The sequence below is a fragment of the Cervus elaphus genome, chromosome 11 (genome assembly GCF_910594005.1).
Source record: "Cervus elaphus chromosome 11, mCerEla1.1, whole genome shotgun sequence".
Classification (NCBI taxonomy): Eukaryota; Metazoa; Chordata; class Mammalia; order Artiodactyla; family Cervidae; genus Cervus; species Cervus elaphus.
This window is the reverse complement of record NC_057825.1, coordinates 8,862,301-8,878,044: the sequence shown is the minus strand read 5'-3', so window position 1 is coordinate 8,878,044 and position 15,744 is coordinate 8,862,301. Positions and strand designations below refer to the sequence as shown.

At 42.2% G+C, this 15,744-nt stretch overlaps 1 protein-coding gene across 3 annotated transcripts in view; it reads left to right on the top strand.

Moving 5' to 3' along the window:
* Positions 1 to 15,744, top strand: part of GARNL3 (GTPase activating Rap/RanGAP domain like 3) — a 161,475-nt gene that overhangs the window by 27,101 nt on the left and 118,630 nt on the right. The gene's annotated exons all lie outside the window — the stretch shown is intronic.

The following is a 15,744-nucleotide window of genomic DNA, read 5'->3' as shown; positions in this document are numbered from 1 at the left end:
AAAGTTTAAAGTTTTTAATCTCATCTGAATTATCTGCTGACTCTTTTTAAAAACTGTTTATTTGTTTATTTATTTATGTGGTTGCCTTGGGTCCTAATTGCAGCATGTGGAATCTAGTTCCCTGGCCAGGAATTGAACCTGGGCCCCCTGCATTGATTGGGAGCCCAGTAATCTTAGCCACTGGGCCTCCAGGAAAGTCCCTGCCTATTTTTTCTAAAACCATCAGTCCTTTGTATGATTAGTTACAATATCCTAGCAACAAGTGAATTTTTTTAAAAGTACAGTTCAGATTTATTTCTGTCACTAGGCTGAATTAGCAGTGGTTTACTTGTTGATCTTTTGGAGAAAGTTGTCATGTGTTAAAGAGTTTATAATCAAGGCATTGTACAAATTTAGGCAATTTCATACTTAAACATGGGAAGGTCCCCTGGAGGAGGGCGTGGCAACCCACTCCAGTATTCTTGCCTGGAGAATCACCATGGACAGAGGAGCCTGATGGGTTACAGTCCATGTGGTTGCAAAGAGTCAGAGAGACTGAGCAACTAAGCACAGTACATATTTAAACATTCTAAAATGGCTTTCAAAAGCTATTTAAAACCTAGTTTGCTCCTGAATAAAAGTCTGCTTGGTTTTAAAACACAGAGCTGGAGAGAAAGCCTCTGGGTTTAAATGAGGGGAAGTATTAGGAAGCCCAGGTGGCTGTTGGTCTTGGCCACATTTGCCAATGAAACTACAACAATAAGGAAATTGATGTTTCGATTTCCATTTGCCTGACTCCTGTCACTAATTGTCAACTGATTCCAAACACAGAGAAGAGAGCAGTTTGATTAAAAACCTCCCAAAGCTTAGACAATTGTGAGGCAGGCTAGGATGTATGGGTCTGGCTAGCAGGAGGTTTTATTTTGTTTTGTTTTGTTTTTTTTAATTCTCTTGTTCTTCCTGGTCTTTACAAAGTATCTGGCACATAGAAAGTGCTCACTAAATATTTGCTGGGTAAGTTAAAGGTCACACTTTGGCCACCTGATGTGAAGAACTGACTCATTTGAAAAGACCGTCATGCTGGGAAAGATTGTAGGCGAGAGGAGAAGGGGACAACAGAGGATGAGATGGTTGGATGGCATCACCGACTCAATGGACGTGAGTTTGAGTATACTCTGGGAGTTGGTGATGGACAAGGAAGCCTGGCATGCTGCATTCCATGGAGTCGCAAAGAGTCAGGCATGACTGAGTGACTGAACTGAACTGAACTGAAGTTAAAGGTAATATAACAAAGATGCCAATAAGGAGCCTTCTTCAATGATGAATGTCTAAGCTAAAACAGAGAGAGTGGAAATGAAAAGGGGAAAGAGTGACAAGGGACTAAGAGACATGGTATAATTCCGGAAATATCCTCAAGTGCAAAATGGCATGTACCAGCTTATGCATTGCAGTTTATTAGTAGTAGCAAAGGTTTAAAACCATTTACCTAGCAAACTGGTTAAATAAAACATGGTGTGTCTACTCAGTGGAATAGTATGTAGCCAAAGGAAAAAATTACAGGGGCTCTTTTGGTACTGATTTGGAAAGATTGCCAAGGTACATTAAATGAAAAAATAACAAAAAGAATGGAATTATGAAGGGTTTACTACTAATGTATTTACCGAAGGCAAAAGGGAATATATGTTTTTCTTTCTTTGTAAATGCACACAGCGTCTCTGGCAGATACACACTAAACAGTAGAGGCTACTGGTGGGAAGAGGAAATGGGAGAGGGAGCGTGGGGCCAAGAGGGAGGAGAGGAGAGACTTTCTCTTGTATGGCCCTTTGGACTCTGTGAATTTTGAAGGAAGTGAGCTTTATCTCTTCAAAGAATGACATATAGAGTACCAGGTTAAGCTCCCTGTGACAACCTAGGTGGGTGGGATGAGGTGAGGAGTAGGAGGGAGGATTAAGAGGAAGGGGATATACATATACTTATAGCTCATTGACATTGTAGTACACCAGAAACCAACACAACATTGTAAAGCAATTATCTTACAAATAAAAATAAAATTTAAAAGGACACAAAAAATATACATGACTAAAAATTTTAAAAAAGAGTGAAATACAAACACACACATACAAACATACACCAGTCAAAGGCAACACTGTGCAGGCCTGTACTGGGGCTTGGAGACTGATTAGATGTTGGATATGGGGGAAAATCTGGGTGATGACCCTGAACCTGAGCCTCAAGTGACCAGGAAGAACATGGCAGTGCTGCTAACCGAGGTGTGAGTGAGGAGTGGGAGTGAAGGTGCTTGGGGGCATGTTATGTTTTAGGGGCTCCCATGGGGTTCACAGAACCACTTCCAGCAGTTGGAAGTCAGAACTTGCAGTTGGAGAAAAAGATTTGAGTTGGAGGTTTGGTTTGGGTTAGCATAGAGGCAGTATTTGAAAGTGCAGGAGTAGTGAGGGCCCCAGGGAGATGAGTGGCCCGAATGGAAGGGAGAGGAACATGGGGCCTCACCTTTCAAGGGTGGGCTAAGGTTCAGCGCTGCCTTGCTGCTCTGTGTGATCCAAGTCAGGGAGGAGTATGGTGTCACTCTGCCAGGATGTCCTGGTCCTTTTCTGGGACCAGAAACTGCACCGCTGAGCTCCACATCCCCTGGAGGAACAATCACTAACAGCAATCATTTTTCCTCAAGGAGGTTATGCCATTACTAAAAATTTTATTCCTTTGACTATTCGCATTTTCTATTCTTTCAAATTTTACAGTCCTCAAGGGCCAGCAACCCATTTTTGGTGCTCACCTCATCTCAAAGTACAGTACAAAACACCATGAGGGTGCACTATAAATAGTGACTAGATAGTATGACTCTTTTTAATCATTGCTTATAAGAAGCAAAAGGAAATAGTTTAGGCTGCTGTGCCCTAAATTCACCTAAACTAACCCTCATTTTAATAAATCCCATTTGGCCTTGGATGGAGGCTGGTTGTTTTCCTGTCATCTCCTATATTAACTAATGTTCTTAGTTAGAATCCTTTTGCTTTCTATATTCTGTGAATTTGGTCTATCTGTTATTTTGCTTTCTTTGACGAACGTTTCCCCCTTACCCTTTCCACTCTCTCATCCTTGGTCTCAAAGTCTCATTTTTGTAGACCGTCTCAGGATCAGAGTACCTTGGTGAAATAAACATTTTAAAAAATCTTTCACAAATATAGTTTGACCTTAAAAGCACAGAGTAAGCTGCTTTTCTTCCAGTACATGGTCTGAATGTATCTGGAGAAAAACAGCACAAGTTAAGTATGGAGTGGCCACCTGATGCAAAGAGTCAGCTTGTTGGAAAATATCCTGATGCTGGGAAAGATTGAAGGCAAAAGGAGAAGGGGATGGCAAAGAATGAGATGGTTTGATAGCATCACCCACTCAATGGACATGAATGTGAGCAATTTCAGGGATAGTGGAGAACAGAAGAGCCTGGTGTGCTACAGTCCATGGGGTCATAAAGAATCAGACATGACTTACTGACTAAATAACAACAAGGGATCTAAATTGGTCCTAAAAAGTAGAATCGAATATAGAGGTCATTTTAAAAGCAGTGGGAGGAGCCTTCCCCCTCTCTTAGGTTATTTCAAGGCAAAATTCAGTCAGTTCCACAAGCATTTGCCTTTATATTTGAGACTAAGAATTTTTCACATACTGATATTGGCTATAAAGCAGATCAAGATACACCACCCCAAAAATGCTACTTTGGCATAAGGATTATTTTGAGCTGAAGGCAGCTGAGAAAAGGCAGATATAGGAGGAACTATCTGCCCTGCCCCATCTGCCTAAAAGCAGGGCATTAATTTCTCTATGTGAAGGTACCCCCTCCCCTCTCTTTACCAAGAGGAGAACACCCCTTGTTACCACACCCTTTGTTACCAGAGACAGAGATGGCACAAAGGTGAGTCTACATAAACAAACCTTTCTAATTAACCTTATCTATCATTGCTTTCCCCCATGTGGCTCCCTTCCCATGACTGACCCTCCCAGAAGCCCCAAATTTGGCCCCCTTTTTTATGTCTAGTCACTTCTCCACAATTTATCACCCTTTGTTAAAATGGTATATAAGTCTTTGAGTCTAACTGCTATTTTGGGTTTTCTTTTCTGTGCAGCCCTTGTGCATGTAAAATTAGAAACAAAATTTGTGCTTTTTCTTCTGTTCATCTGTCTTTTGTCAACCTAATTCACAGGCATCAGTTATAGAACATAGACGAGTAAAGGGAAAGTTTTTCCTCCCTAACTGCTATTTCTTAAAGTTAGAGCATTTTAGATCACAGGAGAGTCTGGCTTATCTCTGGATTTCCACAAAGAGACTTTTTTTCCTTCTTTGTGTTGTTCAAATGCACACACCTTCTTGCTAATGAAGGACATGGATGCACAACCTCTGTTTCTTCAAATAATTGTTGTGCTCAGACTATTCACCATGCTAATATGTGTTTTCTCTTTAAATCCAACAGCCCCATGAGGACTGTCCCATGTTTATCAGTATTTGTTGAATTAATTCATAAATCAAGCCCCATTTTACGGCTGTAGAACTAAGGGCCCCTGAAAGGCTGTTTCTTGCTGAAAATCAGGCAGTAAATTAATGGTGGGTTATTACAGGGCTGAGTAATATCAGGCAACCCTTATGCACGTGGAATTTCTCTATACATACAGATGTTAATTTATTTAAATTTAGGATAACCGTTTCTTTTTTACTCTGTATAACAGTTTTAAGCAATTTCTTATTGTACTATAACTTACATGCAATAAAATGCAAGAATCTTAAGTTCACAATTGGATAAGTTTGACACTTGCAGCTGATCCACTTTGTAAAGTAACAGCATGATCTGTTGCACTTAATTCTATTACCTGTTGCTTGAAAGATGCCAACCACTAGACATAGGAAATGCCAGCCTCATTGTTAGCTAATGGCTAGTGAATGATGTCATAATGTATTCACTGTGATGGCCCCCACAGCATTTTCTTTGTTTGCTCAAATTACTGGCATTGTATTAACTTCTGAAGCAAATTTATTGAGATTAACTTGAGGCAACATTTACGGTATTTTCAGGTCTGACTCAGAAACGAATTTCACCAATATGCGGTATAATGCTGCTCACTTCCAGCAGCAGCCGACAGTGGCCTTGTGAGTACCTGGGGGTATCTCTTCCAGCCTGATCCTCGAGAAAGCTATGAAGTGGTCCCTGTGTTTGCCCTGCCTCTTCTCTGGGTACCTATCCGTATGGCTGGCCTCAGACCTCCTGTGTCACTTCCAGCCCCTTGCGAAGAAGAAAAATCCTAGGGGACCTGGTGGCTTTCTTCAGACATTTGAAGGGCTTTCCTGTGGAAGTGATCTTGTTTTATGTGGCCCCAAAGGATTGGCTGGCTGACTATTATTCACTCATTCATTCTTTCATAATTCAATAAAAACCCCACTAAGAGCTAATATCTGTGCCAGGTATTATGTAACACGTAAGGATTTTTGCACTGAACAAAACCAAGATAACCTGTCATTGTGGATGCTTGTATTCTAGTAGGGCTGGCAGATATCAATCCAGTATTCTCTTTGTATTAATAATTTCTAGTCTGGGGAGCAGGGGTGAAGTCCAGAAGAAGAAGCAGAAGAAGAGGCAGTTTGCAGAGACCTTTCCAGGTCCTAAGATGAGAAAGATGTTCAGCAGGCTAAAGGAAAGGAAGAAGGGCAGTGTGGCTGGATTGCTGAGATGGGGAAAGAGTGGGCCAGACAGGACCACTGACTGGGGTGTGGAAGTGATCATAAGGAAATAAGAAGTGAAGGGTGAAGACATCAGACCAACTGGTGGCAATTAAAATGTGATGGATTTCAATTCAATATAGAAAAAATAAAACTGTTTGACAGGGAGAATGGAGTGCCCTGGGGCATACTGTGTTTTTTTTTTTTATCGTTAATAGTGTGTAATGGGCTTCCCTGGTGGGCTTCCCTGGTGGCTCAGTGACAAAGAATCCTCCTGCAATGCAGGAGACGCAGGTTCGATCCCTGGCTTGGGAAGATCCCCTGGAGAAGGAAATGGAAACCCACTTCAGTATTCTTGCCTGGGCAATTCCATGGACAGAGGAGCCTTGTGGGCTCCAGTCCATGGGGTCGCAAAACAGTCAGACACGACTCGGAGACTAAATAATAACAACGACGATAGCATGTAATTGAGACTTGTTAGCTATATTTCAAGTATCTGTTAGAGAATATACTACCATAGGTGGCAGGTTGGACACCAACTGATCCTTGAGTCTCTGGACCTGGAAGTCTCTGGACATTTTTGGAAGTCTCTTCCACCCTAAAATTATATGTTGAGGTGGCCAGAAGACTGACGAGGCTATTATAGGGATCTGGACATCAAATAGTGAGGACCCATGAGATGGAAGGACTTGGCTGGCTGAGTATGAGAGATGATCACTGATGAAATGTCCAGCTGTAGGAGAATGGAGGATCAGTGGGATACTGACACAGTTGGAGGCTACATAGCACTGTGAGTCAATGACTAGAGTTATGGCTCTCAAAGTGTACAAACCTCAAAAGCAAAGTGTTCAAAGAAGCTAGTTGCAGGGAGATAGTCATGGTTTGATATATAAGTGTATAAAATTTAAAGTCATGCTAAACAATACTGCATATGGTTTATGACTACATGGTACAAATGTCAACGATAAGTAGGAAGTATGAACCAAATTGTTTAATCAAATTGTGTCAAAGGAGAGAGAGATGAAAATGAGATCAAGGAGAGGTACACAGGGGTTTTCAGTGTATCTATAATGTTCATGATATTCATTTTTCTGCACCTTAAACTATTTCATAGCAAAACAAATTAGAGAAGAAATCCAGGTGAGTCTGACATACAGCTAGGTTTGAGAACCGGAATCAAGTGCTTCTCAAAGTTCAACGTGCATTTGAATCCTCAGGGGATCTTGTTAAAATGCTGATTTTGTCTCATTAGGTCTGGGGTGGGGCCTAAGAGTCTGAATTTCTAACCAACTCAGGGAAAACTATCATTCTAATAGCGAGGATGGGAGATTTCCATTCTCTAGGATTCCCGCTAGCCGAGGTACTGCTCAGAAATGCTGCTCTGGACAGCATGCCTGCCTTCAGAGTCTGGGTACAGCTGGAGGCACAGTTTGGCAATATCAGAAGAGAAGCTTTGAGAACCTAGGGAGACAGACTTTGGAGGGATTTCCCCAAAGAAGTTAAATCTGCAGGTGATCAAAGCATGTCTGCAGCAACATATGTTGTCTGATGGCTTTTTCTTCTTAAATGAGTTTCTGTTTAACGCTTTGTGGTCTTGCACATATAGGTGTCCTGTGGAGCAGTGTTTCCCAAACCAAATTATACTCAGCGGGAAATCCCTTCAGCCTTGACCTTATAAGAAGGAAGCCAAGGTCACTAGAGAGTGGAGAGGGAGGGAGCAGACGTGTGGACATTACACTTTGTGGGAATCATTTGTAGGTAGCAGCTCCCAGGTTTCTGGATGGTGGGTCTTTTAAAAAATTAATTAACTTTTGATTGTGCTGGGTCTTCGTTGCTGTGCAGGCTTTCTCTAGTTGCAGTGAGCAGGGGCTACTCTCTAGTTGTGGTACGTGGGCGTAGTTGCTCTGGGGTATGTGGAATCTCTGGGGATCAAACCCATGTCTCCTGCATTGGCCGGCAGATTCTTATCCACTGTGTCACCAGGGAAATCCTGGATGGTGGGGCTTGAGCTGAGCAGAATGACAGGCCTTCAGGCTTCTGCTCTGTACACCCACATCCCAAGATGACATATGCTACTTAAGAAGGGGACAAAGGGGACTGTTGTACAAGTTACCAGCTTTGCTACACATAGGTGTTATGTGCTTGCACACTTTTTGTTCCTGTGAAGTCCAGCGCCCTTTATATTTTCCCACTGAACCGTAAGTGCTATGACTATGCGGACCACACATCTTAGGTTTAGCACCTGACCCAGTACCTGGTATGTCATAGATGCTCAGGAACTGTTTATGGGATGAGTGAAAGAATTTCAACTCAGATACAGGTGTTTTTAAATTTAACCTTTTTATTTTGAAAGCATCATAGATTCTTATAACGTAGTTATCAGAAAAACACAGAGAGATTCCAGGTATCCTTTCCACAGTTTCCCCCAGTGGTGACATCTGGCATAATAACATTAGTGCAGGATCAGTCACAACCAGAACATTGTCACTGATACAATCTGCTGGCCTTAGATTTCCCTGGTGTCACATGCAATCTTATCATGTGTAGGTTCATTTATTTATCATCACAGATGACACAGAATGGCTCCATCACCACAGAATCCCTTAGGCTACCTTTTTATAACCCACCTCCCTCCTCTATAATTTTCAAGAATGTCCTGTAATGGGATCACAGCAGTATGTAATCTTTTGGCGTTGGCCCTTTCCACTCCGCATGACTCCCTGGACATCGTTCAAGCTGCTGCATCTGTCAGTGTTGTGTTCCTTTTGTGGGCTGAGGGATATTCCAGTGTGTGCATGCACCACAGGTTCTTTATCCATTCACCCTTCCAAGGATTTCCCGGCTTTTTCCAGTTTGGGGCTATCATGAATAAAGCTGCTATGAACATTTGTATATAGGTATTTTTTTTTTTAATTTTTTTATTAGTTGGAGGCTAATTACTTCACAACATTTCAGTGGGTTTTGTCATACATTGATATGAATCAGCCATAGATTTACACTTATTCCCCATCCCGATCCCCACTCCCATCTCCCTCTCCACCCGATTCCTCTGGGTCTTCCCAGTGCACCAGGCCCGAGCACTTGTCTCATGCATCCCACCTGGGCTGGTGATCTGTTTCACCATAGATAGTATACATGCTGTTCTTTTGAAACATCCCACCCTCACCTTCTCCCACAGAGTTCAAAAGTCTGTTCTGTATTTCTGTGTCTCTTTTTCTGTTTTGCATATAGGGTTATCGTTACCATCTTTCTAAATTCCATATATATGTGTTAGTATGCTGTAATGTTCTTTATCTTTCTGGCTTACTTCACTCTGTATAAGGGGCTCCAGTTTCATCCATCTCATTAGGACTAGTTCAAATGAATTCTTTTTGACGGCTGAGTAAAATTCCATGGTGTATATGTACCACAGCTTCCTTATCCATTCATCTGCTGATGGGCATCTAGGTTGCTTCCATGTCCTGGCTATTATAAACAGTGCTGCGATGAACATTGGGGTGCATGTGTCTCTTTCAGATCTGGTTTCCTCAGTGTGTATGCCCAGAAGTGGTATTGCTGGGTCATATGGCAGTTCTATTTCCAGTTTTTTAAGGAATCTCCACACTGTTTTCCATAGTGGCTGTACTAGTTTGCATTCCCACCAACAGTGTAAGAGGGTTCCCTTTTCTCCACAGCCTCTCCAGCATTTATTGCTTGTAGACTTTTGGATAGCAGCCATCCTGACTGGCGTGTAATGGTACCTCATTGTGGTTTTGATTTGCATTTCTCTAATAATGAGTGATGTTGAGCACCTTTTCATGTGTTTGTTAGCCATCTGTATGTCTTCTTTGGAGAAATGTCTGTTTAGTTCTCTGGCCCATTTTTTGATTGGGTCATTTATTTTTCTGGAATTGAGCTTCAGGAGTTGCTTGTATATTTTTGAGATTAATCCTTTGTCTGTTTCTTCATTTGCTATTATTTTCTCCCAATCTGACGGCTGTCTTTTCACCTTACTTATAGTTTCTTTTGTAGTGCAAAAGCTTTTAAGTTTCATTAGATCCCATTTGTTTAGTTTTGCTTTTATTTCCAATATTCTGGGAGGTGGGTCATAGAGGATCTTGCTGTGATTTATGTCGGAGAGTGTTTTGCCTATGTTCTCCTCTAGGAGTTTTATAGTTTCTGGTCTTACATTTAGATCTTTAATCCATTTTGAGTTTATTTTTGTGTATGGTGTTAGAAAGTGTTCTAGTTTCATTCTTTTGCAAGTGGTTGACCAGTTTTCCCAGCACCACTTGTTAAAGAGGTTGTCTTTTTTCCATTGTATATCCTTGCCTCCTTTGTCAAAGATAAGGTGTCCATAGGTTTGTGGATTTATCTCTGGGCTTTCTATTCTGTTCCATTGGTCTATATTTCTGTCTTTGTGCCAGTACCACACTGTCTTGATGACTGTGGCTTTGTAGTAGAGTCTGAAGTCAGGCAGGTTGATTCCTCCAGTTCCATTCTTCTTTTTCAAGATTACTTTGGCTATTCGAGGTTTTTTGTATTTCCATACAAATTGTGAAATTCTTTGGTCTAGTTCTGTGAAAAATACCGTTGGTAGCTTGATAGGGATTGCATTGAATCTATAGATTGCTTTGGGTAGAATAGCCATTTTGACAATATTGATTCTTCCAATCCATGAACACGGTATGTTTCTCCATCTGTTTGTGTCCTCTTTGATTTAAAAAAACCATATGATTATCTCAATAGATGCAGAGAAAGCCTTTGACAAAATTCAACACTCATTTATGATTAAAACTCTCCAAAAAGCAGGAATAGAAGGAACATACCTCAACATAATAAAAGCTATATATGACAAACCCACAGCAAGCATCACCCTCAATGGTGAAAAATTGAAAGCATTTCCCCTGAAATCAGGAACAAGACAAGGGTGCCCACTCTCACCACTACTGTTCAACATAGTGTTGGAAGTTTTGGCCACAGCAATCAGAGCAGAAAAAGAAGTAAAAGGAATCCAGATAGGAAAAGAAGAAGTGAAACTCTCACTGTTTGCAGATGACATGATCCTCTATATAGAAAACCCTAAAGACTCTACCAGAAAATTACTAGAACTAATCAATGAATATAGTAAAGTTGCAGGATATAAAATTAACACACAGAAATCCCTTGCATTCCTTTATACTAACAATGAAAAAACAGAAAGAGAAATTAAGGAAACAATACCATTCACCATTGCAACAAAAAGAATAAAATACTTAGGAGTATATCTACCTAAAGAAACAAAAGACCTATACATAGAAAACTATAAAACACTGATGAAAGAAATCAAAGAGGACACAAACAGATGTATATAGGTATTTTTTAATATATTTTTTCATTTATCCGGGATAAATGCCCAAGAGTGCAAGTGCTGGGTCATATGGTAACTGCATGTTTAATGTTATAAGAAACTGCTAACTGGTTTTCAGAGAGGCTTGGCTTACCTTGCACATTCCCACCCAGAGTTTGTGAATGGTCTGGTTGCTCTGCGTCTTTGCCAGTGTTTGGTGTGGTTGCTGTTTTTTAGTTAGAACTCCAAGGGCACTGGTAGAGGTCATTATTGAAAGGAAACTTGCAGTGAATTACCACAAGACTTTAGTAATAGCGGAGAACCCAGTAAGTTCTGGGGACACCTGTCTATGTCCAGAAACTTAGTGGGCACATAAATACTGTAGGAGGAATGCATTTCAGAATATTACAGAAATGAAGATTAAAGTGAGAAAGATGGCTGAATAGTGGTGGAAGTAGCATCAAATATACCCAAAGAAATGTCAGAGTATCCAATGGCAGATGGACGGTGGAAGAAGCAAAGGGGAACGGGGCAGGAACCCACCTGCGTTCAGCAAGAGCAAGGGCCAGCAGAAGTGAAGTGAAAGCCACTCAGTCGAGTCTTTGTGACCCCGTGGACTGTAGCCTGCCAGGCTCCTCTGTCCATGGAATTCTCCAGGCCAGAATACTGGAGTGGGTAGCCGTTCCCTTCTCCAAGGGATCGTCCCAACCCAGGGATGAAACCCAGGTTTCCCACATTGCAGGTGGATTCTTTACCGTCCGAGCCACCAGGGAAGCCCTAAGAGGTTATCATTAATTCATAACTCATTCATGCAACAAGTGTTCATGGAGCAGCCTGCTCTGAACCAGGCACATGGGGCATGGTCACGACCAAGGTAGGTCAGGGCCCAACAGTTAGAATAGCCAGCTTTTATTTATGTGTCAGATGTGCTGAGCCCCATTTGATATCTTTTAATCCTCCCACAGAAACAGATTATTTTAAGCCCATGTTATAGATGAGGAAACAGGCTCAGAGAGGATAAGTAACTTGCCAGGGGCCACAGAGCTGTTGTGCCATGGAGCTGACATTCAGATTCAGGCATGTCTGACCAGTTTATGATTGGTGGAGTTCGCTAATGGATGTTAAACTTAAGATCAGGAGCACGTGATGCTGGGAACCCAGAAGCTCAGTGCGGGGGACAGGATGCTATCTGGAGCAAGAATCCAGGGTCTTAGATTTTTCTGAGACCCTAACACTCCAGAAATCCTCTTGCTTACTTCCTACTTCCTGGTGTCTGAAATCTTTTCAGAAGAGGACAAGATTCTTCCATTTCATCATTAGAAGTTAATGTATAATTGCAGCTCTGCTTTTTTGTGTCATTATCTCCAGGAGAGACAACTGCTCCCTTACGTGCTGTAAGCTATTCTAGTACCTGTTGTTAGGAGGCCTTGCGCTCCATCCAAGCCTCAGTCTATCAGCTGGAACATTTTTCAGCTCCTCTGTCCCTCAAATAGGGGGATCCCTTCCATCTGTCTATTACTATCTGTTTATCGAGGGGTTGGAGGTGGTGCCCTGGCACTCCTGACATTGAGCTCTGCTGTTGGTAAGCTGTTGCTTTTCACTATTTCTTTCAGCTGATCCAGGAAGAATCTCGTTCTCCTGTTGGCTTTAACCCTGCCAGCAGGGCTGGAGATGACTGAGGCCTGGATTAGTGGGGTCTGGCCAGTCGTTAGGCTCAGTCACTAATCTTTGGGTCACTTGAATAAGGAACTATATCGCTGAGTTTCAGCTTCCTCTTTTTTCCCCCCTTTTTCAGTTTCCATAACATTTATTCTTCGCAGGGGATTGTCCTGCTTTCCAGGATCCTGATTTACATAATGGTCATTTCTCTAGCCTCTGTGTGGGGCTGGAAATCTTTGCTCTCATCCCAGGCCTTCTTTAGAGATGTAACATGATGGTCCTCAGCTCTGTTCATGCTTGCAAAGTGTGATCCAGCATCCTCATATGTTAATTTGCTAAAACAGAATTTCTATTTAGAGCCAGACCACCTTGCCTGTGAGGAACTTGAACCCACTGGTTCTTTTTTGCACCTGCCTGTTCTGGTGACCTGCTTTCGGGCCCAAGTATTTTCTAGGTGAGGTCGCACTGCTAGGCCAACACTTTCAGGGAGGGGATGGTCTGCTGAGCTGCGATGCTGCCCTCAGCCCTGCCCTAGGGGACTGCTTGGCCCCAGATCTCCAGTTTCACCACAGGGGGAAAAAAAACAGGCATCTTGTTTTAAGTTCTTTAAAAGTTATTAATAGTAATCATGTATGCTGCAGCTGCTTTCCAGGACTCTCTAACAACCAGAGAAGAGTTCACACTAATAAAAAGAGCAATAATAATAGCTAACATTTATTGAGTAGTTTTCATGTAATAGATATTATGCCTAGAATAAACTTTTATCTGCTCTTTTTAGTTTATTCTGTATAACCCTGTTATATAAGTGATATGATCAGCCACATTTTATACACATGGGAACTAATGCCCAGGGGGTTAAGAACCCATGTCTGTGACTGAGGCCCTTGCCCTGAGGCATTATGTGACACCTCCTCCCATTCAGGGAAAACTTGATCAAGGCCTTGTCCTTCCTTATAAAAGTGCCACAGAATGGCTAACAGGTTTCCCAGGGATTCCAGAGTCATCTGGAAGAGCAGTATTTTTCAAAACACTGTCTGTGAACCACCTGCATCAGAGTTCCCACCACGGCTTATAAAAATCTCAGTCAGGCTGAATCACAGCCTCTGGGAAAAGGGCCAGGGAATCTGCATTTCTAGAAAGCTCCCCCAGGGATTCTGATGGACTCTAATAAACACTGCTATTTTCATTGGCATCCTAATCACAGTTTATGGGTAGAGCTGACACCAGCAAAAGGGATTCGTGCATCTGTGGGCAGGGGTTGGGCAAACTTTCTGGGAAGGGCCAGAGTGTAAATGATTTGGGCTTTGCAGGCTCTGCAGGTCTCTATTGCAAGTCCTCAGCTCTGCCATTGAAACATGGAAACAACCACAGACAGCCTGTCACGAGAGGGTATGACTGCATCCCAATAAAGCTTAGTGTTCAAAAACAGGCAGAGGAGGCCACAGTATGCTGACCTCAATAGTCATCCTGGCCCACCAGCCCTCTGACAACCCCTTTTTTATGGGGCTTCTTTTTTTATTTTTTAATTGGAGGAAAATTGCTTTACAATGTTGTGTTGGTTTCTGCCATATGACAGTGCGAATCAGCCATAATTATACATGTATCCGCTCTCTCTTAAGCCTCCCTCCCCTCCCCCATCCCACTCCTCTAGGTCATCACAGAGCACCAGGCTGGGCTCCCTGCATTATATTGCAACTTCTTACCAGCTATCTATTTTACACAGGATAGTGTATATAGGATAGTGTATATATGTTGATGCCCCACTGTGTCCACAAGTCCATTCTCTATATCTGCATCTCTGTATCTCCATATCTTCCCTACAAAAAGGTTCATCAGTACCATTTTTCTAGATTCCATATATATGCATTAATATATGGTATTTATTTTTCTCTTTCTGACTTACTTCACTCTGTATAACATGTTCTAGGTTCATCCACTTCGCTAGAACTGACTCAAATTAATTCTTTTTCATTGTATATATGTACCATACCTTCTTTATCCATGCATTTGTAGATGGGCACCTAGGTTGCTTCCATGTCCTGGCTATTGTAAATAGTGCTACAGTGAATACTGGGCTAAATGTGTCTTATAGTATTGTAGCTTTCTCAGGATGTATGTCCATTAGTGGGATTTCTGGGTCATATGGTAGATTTATTCCTAGTTTTTTAGGAATCTCCATACTGCTCTCCATAATGGCTCTATCAGTTTACATTCTGTGGGACTTATTCTTACAGTACTTTCTGATACCTGTGGAAAGCTATATCCATGAAGATAAAATCACCTGTTGTAACAGATAAACCTTGAATCTTTGTGACTTAAAGCAGTACAAGTTCTGTCCTCTCATCTCACAGCCCAGTGAGGGTGTGTCCACTTGGGTTCTTCATTTAGGGACCTGGGCTCCTTCATTGTGTAGCTTCACCCGTCTTGGTTCTCACAGCCATCCTCAGAGCCAGTGGACGAGGAAAGAGAGCCAATATTATTCATGGGAAACCTGGATAGGCCTGGTCTGGAAGAGGTGCCCCGCATTTCTACCCACATTTTACTGGCCAGAATTCTCATTGCGTGGGGTCCTTAAACAGCAATTTCTCAAGGCTGTGAGGCCCTTGGTCTCAAGATTCTCTCTAGTCCCTTCTATCTTTGCTTGAAATCCATCCACATCTAACCTGGGCTCATCTCTTCCTTGTAAAAAGCCTTGCTAAGGTCAGTCAGTAGGAGCCAGTGCACAACCTCACTCTGACCTGTCCAGCCACGTTCCTTAGAGCTGCAGGCTCAGAAGGCACAGATCTACCTTCTCAGTTACTGTAGGTGCGAGTTTTATCACCTGGTTTGCTACTGTATAACCGAGATCCCATCTCTGTAGGCTCTGAGACCATTTCCTTCCTGGCTGCTGCCTACCTGTGAAGCCTGTACCACATATTTTAGGTTGTTGCCATGGTAGCACCCCAGTGCAAGATACCAGCTTCTATACTAGTCCAGGTAGCACGGAGGCTTCACCAGGTAACCCAACTGTGTGTGATGAACAACTAAATGTTTATTTCTTGCTCACATCACATTCTAATACAGATATTCTTGGAGG